Below are 9,466 nucleotides of genomic sequence, written 5' to 3' on the forward strand. Positions count from 1 at the left end.
GTCAAGGATGAAATTGTTGAATTGATAATGGTAATGTGTAGCCAGTTCATTTAAAACTATTTTGGTACATGACGACTGGAACAATGGCAGATATTATACCAGTCTTTAAACCAGGTACCAGGAAGAAGGAAGGAAACTACACATCTGTAGCACAAGATTTAAACCAAACAAGTTAGCAAAACTCTGAGAAATAATTTACTAGATGGATGCGTGAACATATGTGATTTGTGTGGGAAGATGGCTGGGTCATAATAATTAGTCAAGTCAGTTTCCCTCAAAAGCTCTTGGGAATCCAAAGAGCCATGGTGTAAGACATGGTTCAGCTATGAGATGGAATGCAAGAGATGAAGGAAAATATTAATTACACCCTTTCAGAAAAGTCAGAAAAGTCTGTGGGGGTCCATGCTCAAATCCATGCTACCTAAGTGACAGGGGAGGAAGAAGACAAGGAAGACATTGAGTAGGAAGTGAAAGGATTTACAGAGGATTTGTGTTCTTTCGGATAGTAAGGATAAGGAAGAAGAATAGTAGAACTTTTTGAAACTAGTGACTGGACAACAGAATGTTAGATGAAATTCAATGCAGGTAAAAGTAAGGTGGAAAAATTCCTTTTTGTATGGATAATGGATTCTGCACTGACCAGTGACATTCAGGAGTGAAGCCTTTGGATTATGAACAGCAATTCAATGGAAAATGTCAATTCAATGTCTATTCAATAGAGTTCAAAAAAAGGTAAAATTAAAGTTAGGCATGATTTAGAAAGGAACAAAGGGCCAATAAATAGCACTATTTTGCATGCATAAATGCATTGTTCACCCTCAGCATTAATACCGCATGCAGTTCCGCTTCTCTTATCATAAAAAAACAACAATAACAACAGCAACAAACAACCAAAAAAAACCCCAACATGAAATCATAGAACATGCTGAGTTGGAAGGGACCCATCAGGATAATTAAGTCCAACTCCTGTCCCTCTGCAGGACACCACAAGAATCCCACTGTGTGTCCAAGAGCATCGTACAAATGCTTCTTGAACTCTGTCAGGCTTGGTGTCGTGACTTTTCTGGGGAACCTGTTCCAGTGCCAAACCACCCTCTGGGTGAAAAACCTCTTCCTAATATGTAACCTAATCCTCCCTTGACTTAGCTTCATGCTTTTTCCTCAAGTCTGTCACTGGTCATGAGAGTGAAGAAATCGGTGCCTGCTCCTCCTCTTCCCCACAGGAAGTTGCAGACAGCAATGAGATGCCCCCTCAGTCTCCTCCAGGCTCAACAGACCAAGTGACCTCAGTCATTCCTCATATGGCTTCCCCTTAAGGCCCTTCACCACCTCCATTGCCCTCCTTAAGATGCAGTCTTAAGAGCTCAATATCTTTTTTATATTGTGGTGCTCAAAACCTTATACTGTAGTCAGGGTAGGCTGCCAAAAAAAAAAAAAAAGGTTGACTAAAACCGGAAAATCTTATCCAAGAAGACAAACAAGGATGACTGAATACATGCCATAGCCAGTGTAGGATTTCCCAATTTGGAAAATAAAGTGTTTATAAGGCAATGTGATAGAGGTTTCCAGAATCATGCATTGTGCAGACATAATGGTAAAGATGACAAGCTCGCTGTCTCTTGCAGTCTACAACAGGCTTCTAGTAGGAACTGAATGCAAAGGAAATTGAAGAAGACGGGTTTTGGCACAGTAGGTGGCAGACTTGAAGAACTCCTTTACAAAAAATGTTGTGGATATTTAAAATTTGTGTGAGTTGAAAAGGACAGCCACTCGGAAAAAAGATCAGTTTAGGATTTTTAAATGGACAAATCATGTCAGGCCTAGACTGTGTCGATCTGAAAATATGTGGTGGTTAGGATAATATTTGTGATAAGTCTTGTGCCCTATACTTACTCTTCATTGGCATCTGTTCATTGCCATTGTTGAAGAGAGGTTATGAAAAAGGACATCTGGTCTGTATTGGATTCTCAATGAACATGCCTCACTGTAGGCTTTCCACTGGGATTATTCTAGGGGGATAAAATATATCATTGTGATAAACCTCACTTGTTGGGAGACTTGAATGAATGACCTGTGCTGAAACAAATTTAATCTGTGGTTTATGAAGGATAGTCTTAAAATTAGAGAATCATTCAGGCAACATGAGTTATTGGGGTCAAGGCTGCCTAGGGTTTGAAAGAGTTAGATGTGCTTAGTACTCCAAAATATAAATGGTACTCATTATTTAACCCTTGCACACTGCCTACTGTTGCCAAAACAACCATCATTCTCCAACCACAGGTGAAATTGGATCAACTACATGGTGACAGACAGCTTTATTTGATTCAGGATTTGATTGAGAACATAAGGAGAAGCAACACTGATTCGTATGTCCATCTAATATCTTGCCTATGACAGAGGCCAATAGTGAAAGAAGATAATAAAGCATAAGGGATACCTTCCTTAAATATCTAGGTCTGCCCTTAGGCAAGTTCCTCTATGGAAACTGCTGCATGTGTATTCCCTTCTCTACACCTCTTTCAGTTCTCCTGCATATATTTTGAACAATAATGGATCTATATGAAGTATTTTAACTGTATGGGTACATTTAGCAAGAGTATTTAAACATAGGATTTTATATAGTGGCATGATATCTTCTGCCTTGTTTGCCATTCCTTACTTAGAATTTCCTAATATGTGGTTGGTTTTGTGCTTGTTATTGGACACAGAGTCAAAGTTTTCAGGGAAGTATAACCCCTACATCATGTTACTGCATGGAAACATTGATTTCAGATCCTGTAGTAATGGGTATATAAATTTAGGATTGCTCTAAATTTATCTGAATTTCATCTGCTATTTTGCGACCTAGTAAACCTCCTAACATCTTTCAGCTAGACATTTGTCTTCATTGTCCTCAACAAATTACCTCATAATGCGATTTTCTTGTCTTATCCTTTGTGTGTCCCTTCACAGTGACCTGCAATGAAAGGTACCTCCAAAGAGAATACATGTTTAGAGTCCTGCTTTATTTAATTTAGCCCCGGCTTTGCTGTTAATCCCATGCTTTTATAGTGGACTCTGTCAAAGGTATTTCTTCTTTGGACATTATGCTATGAAACAATAAGCACACATGTAATGTAAAACAATGCCATTTATCATTGGTTTCATGCAATGCTTTTCTGCAGCAGACCAGAAAATGCTCTGAAATAGTTTATTTGTGGGAACTCAAGGGCTATGTTACTTAGAGTTATTAAGATTGTGACTGCTGTATTAAGGAAGGAAAAGCTTCAATGGAAGCCTGTGGCATTTTCTACAAAGGGTAAATACATTTTATAACAGCATTGTTGGGCAAATCCCTTCAGGATCACAACACAATCAAAACTAACTGGGTGCTGCTCGATACTGTGTTTCTCACTGCACGATAACATGCCATTGTAGTGAACTATGAGAAGAAAACAGTATTTAATGTGTTTGTGACTCTCCTCCATAGACTTTTATGGTAAATGGCATTTGACACCATCAGAGGAAAATAAGTGTTGGTGCAAAGCAGAATCAAATGGGAATCAGAAGCTAAGACAGTATACAGTTGAAACACTGTCCCATATGGTTGGCATATTAGCCACAGCCTCAAGGCAGCCCAAATTTATTGAAACGAGCACTGATACAATCCCCTACAGCCCCCTCATTGACAATATTGATTAGGTGACTTCTTGGTGAAAAGATTGTAGGGCATGAAACACCAACCTGGTAAAAAAGTTCAAAATTTATTCTCTTTTTACAATGGACTTTTTACTGGCACACCAAACTGGAATAAGTTTGTGTAGGAAGGGGACTGGCAACATGTGGCTGGAGAAGGGGACACCCATAGCAGCTGACATCTCTAAGTTCTCTCCATATATACACTTTCTTTTCTCAACATATTCTTGACATATACTTCATGACTGCAGAAGTATTTTCACTTAGGTACTTCTCTTCCTTCTGCCACTAATTTGAAATCAGCAGGACATAATTTCTTATTTTGTGAATAGATAACAGCACGAAGTCTACTAAATTCATTTTTCTGACAAAGGAGTTTTTCAAATTTGCATGTTAACAAGGGGAAAATACTGTACTTTTCCAATTGTAAATGTTAAAGAACTTCATAAGCCTTGATGTATTTACCTTTTTGCTACTTACTTTTTGTAAGCAATATATAATATGAATTTTAGAGAATAGTAATTCCCAGCAGCCTAGCAGTCCCATTTTGATGGGTTTGCATTGCAGAGGTATCACTTGCAAGTAACAGGAGAGAAATTTCACTTGTGAAACTGCATTCTCAGATCAGTGATGATGTATAAGAAAGAAAAGGACAGGTCTACCTTGGTTAAAAGCCCAGTTTAACTGTAGCCAGAGCTGAAACACAATGCCATCTGTTTGTTTCACTCTTCCTGTTGTTGAACTTTTTGAATTTGTCATAAATACCTGCAAAAAGCATAGGCAAAAATTAATTTAGATGATTCATTATATGGTCACACTGTTTAGCCTCTTTTTTTCCAGAGCTATAGAATTTTGCTTCTCTGTACCTGCTGCCTGGGCTTACATCCTGAGATCATAGGCATTGTGAAATTGTAAAATGGAAGTTTTTCATTAAAGGTGACTGTTTAACTGTTGTGTCATGAGCATTTAAGTAACCCAGGAATAAGATTTGTGTATTAGCTGTGCTGTGAGAAGTTCTGATAGCAAGTAAAGACTGGCTTCTTTCATCAATCCATGGAAGATAAATGTAATCCCTCTTAAAAAAATAATTATTGGCTTGACATAAAAAAGAAAAACTAAAGTAAGTATAGTTTCACAATATAAATATAGTTTCACAGTGAGGGAATTGGAATTTCTATTTATCTTCTGCTTCTGCCAATGGTTTTTGGTATCACATGGGATGAATGGCTCACCGTATAGAGAAGCTATGCATGATTGTGAGACAATGATAGAATAGAGAATAGTAAAATGGTTTGGGTTGGACAGGGCCCTAAAGATCATTTAGTTCCAACCCCACCACCATGGACCTGCACATCTTCTGCTATACCAAATTGCTCAAAGCCTCATCCAGCCTGGATAGTCTTAGTCTCACGTGTTTCTTTACCCTCATTCTTTTCACTTATTGCTCCGTTTTCCCTCTCCTTTGGGTTAGTCTTCAAGTCTTGCTTTGAAAAGTATCTCTTGTTCCTTATCCTTGTCCTCATGCTCTCCATACCCCAAGCAACACTGCCCCAGCCTCCCAGTGTGGCTTCAGCAGCACTCCCTCAGGACTGCCCACCATGCTTTCACCCACAGGAGGAAGTTCCTATGTTGAACTCATTTGTTAAGTACTGGAATGTACTTGCTGGTGAACAAAACATACCTGAGGCAAGCTGTGTTTCACTGACCTGTCTAAAATAAGTTTTCCATAAAGAGCAGAGTCATTTCTAAAGGAGTCCCATGTTCCCTATATCTCACTGATAACAGTGTCCTGGTTTTCTGGACAGAGATCCCTAGAGTGCACCAGGTAGGATGCACTGTGGCCAGCCTGGAGCTACAAAGCTGCTCTCCTGCTTGAAGCTGTCCAGCTGGCAGGAGGGTCAGCCTCAGCTTCTCTCCCTGGGGACTCTATTTTCAATCAGTTGAAAGGCTTGAGGAAAGAAAACATTTATAGAAATCTGTCCACAGATACTGTTTTGAAATGTTATTTTTTAAAAGGGGTACGTTTTCCCTCTTAAAACTCACACACATAAAAGTAAAATTGCTTATTAAAAAAATGTATTTTGGTTCTCTTTTGCCATGTGAGAGTGAATAAGTCTTGGGACTTACTACCTATATCATTCTAGAAGAAATTAAAGATTTTAATTTTCTTCCTATAAAGGATGGTTGATTTCCTACATCATAGGAATGGTGCTAATTACATGGTTTGCAGTGGGGGTGCCACTGTACCAGACATTTTGAACAGAGCCCTTTTTCAGAACTGCTGCCCATCTGATAGGTGCAAAATGAAATGAGGGAAATTATCTCTCCCCCAAGGAGTCTGTGTAGCCTCCTGACTTGGTATCTGAAAATTTCTCATTTGCCATATGTAGTTTTATAGAGGTGAATGTAAGGAATGGGAAGGGACTCAAACAGGTCTGTGTGGATTAAACCTGGTAAGCAAGACAGGACTTTGCCTAGCCAGGATTTACTGTCTTCTGTATTCTCTGTTCAGCAGAGGCCACGCAACTTCCTCACCAAGCAATTTCCATCCAGCATGGTAATTTATGTAAACTGTAACATATTATAAAACATTGCATTCTGAAAGGAAAACAATGTCTCTGTGTAAACATTATGAACAGCCAAACTTACTCTAAAGTTTGTATCTAATTTGTGGTGTGAGCTTAGCCTCTGTGAACTTCATCTCTGAATCTTGGAACTTCTTTCTTTCATGAGCTCGCTAACAAATCTTCACCACAGCATTTGTGACTCTTAACCTTGCTGTAAATAAGCAAACACAGAGCTCATCATTTTATCCCTCTGGCCTCTACTTGTTTGTTTGACCCCTCTTTTTTCATCCTTAGCAGCTTCTTCCAGATCTTATGACTTTTGTGTCATTATTCTTAATTTAGCTCATAAACTCCAATCAGGAATCTTTTTTACCTGTTGCCATGTATTAACACTGCTGTCTAAAATTAGAATAAATTGTGTTGCATAATCCAACAATAATTCTAATACTAGGGTTCTGTTATTAGCCTAAATAAAAATTCTGAGTGGTTTTTCCAAGCTTGCCACAACAGTTTAGGCTTTTTGTTTAGCAGTCGTCTTCTCTGATTTTTAGTCCTGAAGTGCAGGTCTTTTCTATGAACTTTCATAATGCTAAATTAAATATGTATATGAACTTTGTCTCCAAACCTGAAGTCAATGAGGTCGAGGAAGACATTTATTTACATAATACCCAGGAAGTAAAAGAAGAAGCAGTGCTTTCCTATAGTTGTGCTTCTGTCTGACTTGGTCCTTTCCAAAACTGATAAATCATATCTGCTCAAGTTTCGTATTGGAACTACTGATGATGGCAAATTTTTCAGTCTTTCCAGTGAAGCCTTTAGAGGTCAAAGTACATCATCACCTGAGTGTGAGGGAAGTGTGTTCTTAACCATGTATTTTGTAAAATGGTAAAATTGTGTGAAGTTTCTATAAACTGTAATTTGTGCTTGCAGTAGGAAGTTAAGGTTAAAATTACTGATTAGAGCACTTGTTTTACTAAAACTGACAAGAAGTATTTTAGATATGGTAATTTCGACAATGTTAACAGCAGAATATAATCCAGCATTTTTTTCACCTAGTTACTAGATACAGATCCTATAAATCATTTACCAGCTGTTGATAGCATAGGTGAGTTCTTTTTGATAGGAAAGTTAACTCAAATGTCATTAATATCAGAGAATTATTGGGAAGCCACTAACTTCAGATGCTGAGCATGTACCTACATCTAGGTCTATAAAAGTTTATGAGAGTTTTTTCCTCCAGTCCTGTTCTTGTAGTGTTCTTACTCAAATTTTGAATGATAGAAGGAAAAGTACACATCATTTCTGCCTTCTTAGGGCTCCTTTGTGACAGGCTGTCTGTGTTGAAACCAATTCTGTGGAGCCAGTATGATGTAGACCTGACTGAACCACCTATAAACTGGTTGGTATGGCATGTGCATAGCACAGCAGTGTAGAACTGCACTAGGCAGAAAACACATTAAATGTTCCATTACTTGGATAGCTTTACAAGTGCATGTTTCAACACAGGTCAAATCTTATAGTTCCTCTTGACCAGGCTAGCATAGAAGGTTGCAGCAGTATTCCCAGTGAAGATGGGAATCTTCTTCGATTATTGAGTTGAGCAATTCCAAGTCTAAAACTTTTGTGTGTTAAGCGTACTGGTACTGAACACAGGACTAATGTCATCCTCAGGCACTGAAGTATGGTGCAAGGAGCCAGAAAAAACTTGGGCAGACTGGTGTATCCACACAATGCAGTGAAGCATTGTGGAAGCAACGTAACTCCTCTGGAATGGCACTGACAGGAAGAAAAGCAGACCTGCCTCTTGAACATGAAGCCCCTTGGACTTCAAGCATGGAAGTGCTCTGACCCATAAGCACTGCTTCCTTTTTTGGAGACTACTTCTAGGATACACATGCCCTACTCCATCACGCACTTGCACGCCCTAGGAGAGCTTCTGTACAAAATTCCAGTGCCCTCAGTCCATGCCTTGCATTAGCTTAAAGGCATAAAAATCACAAATATAAATTTCTTGCAGATCCTTGTCAAGTATAATAGAAGAACATCTCAACAGACATTTCCCATTTCCCATAGTAAAGGAAATCGGATACAATATGAACCTCTTATCTACCTTCTGCAAAACTTCATTATAAATACTTTTTGTCATGTTGCCCTAATAGTCTTAAATAGTATTAACATTCATTCCTTGAAGTGTTTTTCAGCCTTCCAGTTGTGTAGCATTCTTTTTGAGAGAGGATGACCACGTGAGGCTGCACCCCCAGTTTAAGGAGAGCTGTGTCTCTCTGGCTCTATTTGCCCTGTCCCTTGTCTATCTGACTGCTCTGCCAATAGCTTTTTATCACTGGTCTGTCATCACGGGCTGTCATCATGGTGTCCTTGAAGTACAAGTAGCAGCCAGCTCCCTTTCCTGAAATGATTTACAAAGCTGCAGGCAGGAGTCCAGCTGTGGAAGCTGCATGGGATAGGGACCAGGGCAGTCTCCTGCCCTGCAGGACAGAGATAGCTGAGTTTCAGCTTGAACATTAGAGAGGGAAAACTCTTGTTTCTCAAAACTAGCTCAGGCAGTGGTTTCTGGAGGAAGGGGGGCTGTGGCAGCATCAGGGAGCAAAGTATGCCCTATGAAGTGCTTGAATGACTATTCTTGTGTATCTTGCCCTTGCAGAACCCATAAGGCAGGTGTGACTAGTGTAAACTTTGCCTACCAGTCAGTGCTAAAATTAATTTCTCAGCATGTTGTCCATTCACTTACTGATGCCATCCCAAATTTTCTCACATCTCTTTTCATGACTTTCACGTTACTTGAAAAATGCTGCTATCCTTTCCTTGTTTTCTCCTCTCTGCTTTCACAGTGATACTAAGCACTGGAACAGACTGCCCAGGGAAATTGTGGAGTCACCGTCCCTGAAGGCATTTAAAAGATGTGTAGATGTGGCACTTGGGCACATGGTTTAGTGGTGGGCTTGGCAGTGCTGGGTTAACAGTTGCGCTGGCTGATCTTAAAGGTCTTTTCCAACCTAAATGATTCTATGATTCATGACAGACCTCTATTGCAAAATGGCCACATACAGGAGTCAGAAACAGGGCCAGGCTACAAAAGAGGGCTTTAGAAATATTGGCCAGACATGCAGAGGTAGGGTTAAGAAAGCCAAAGCTCAGCTTGAACTAGCAAGGCCATCAAGGGCAAGACAAAGAGCTTCAGCCTCTGCATGAGCAAAAAAAGGCCA

This window comes from Aphelocoma coerulescens, chromosome 2 (genome assembly GCF_041296385.1).
Source record: "Aphelocoma coerulescens isolate FSJ_1873_10779 chromosome 2, UR_Acoe_1.0, whole genome shotgun sequence".
In the NCBI taxonomy this organism is placed as follows: Eukaryota; Metazoa; Chordata; class Aves; order Passeriformes; family Corvidae; genus Aphelocoma; species Aphelocoma coerulescens.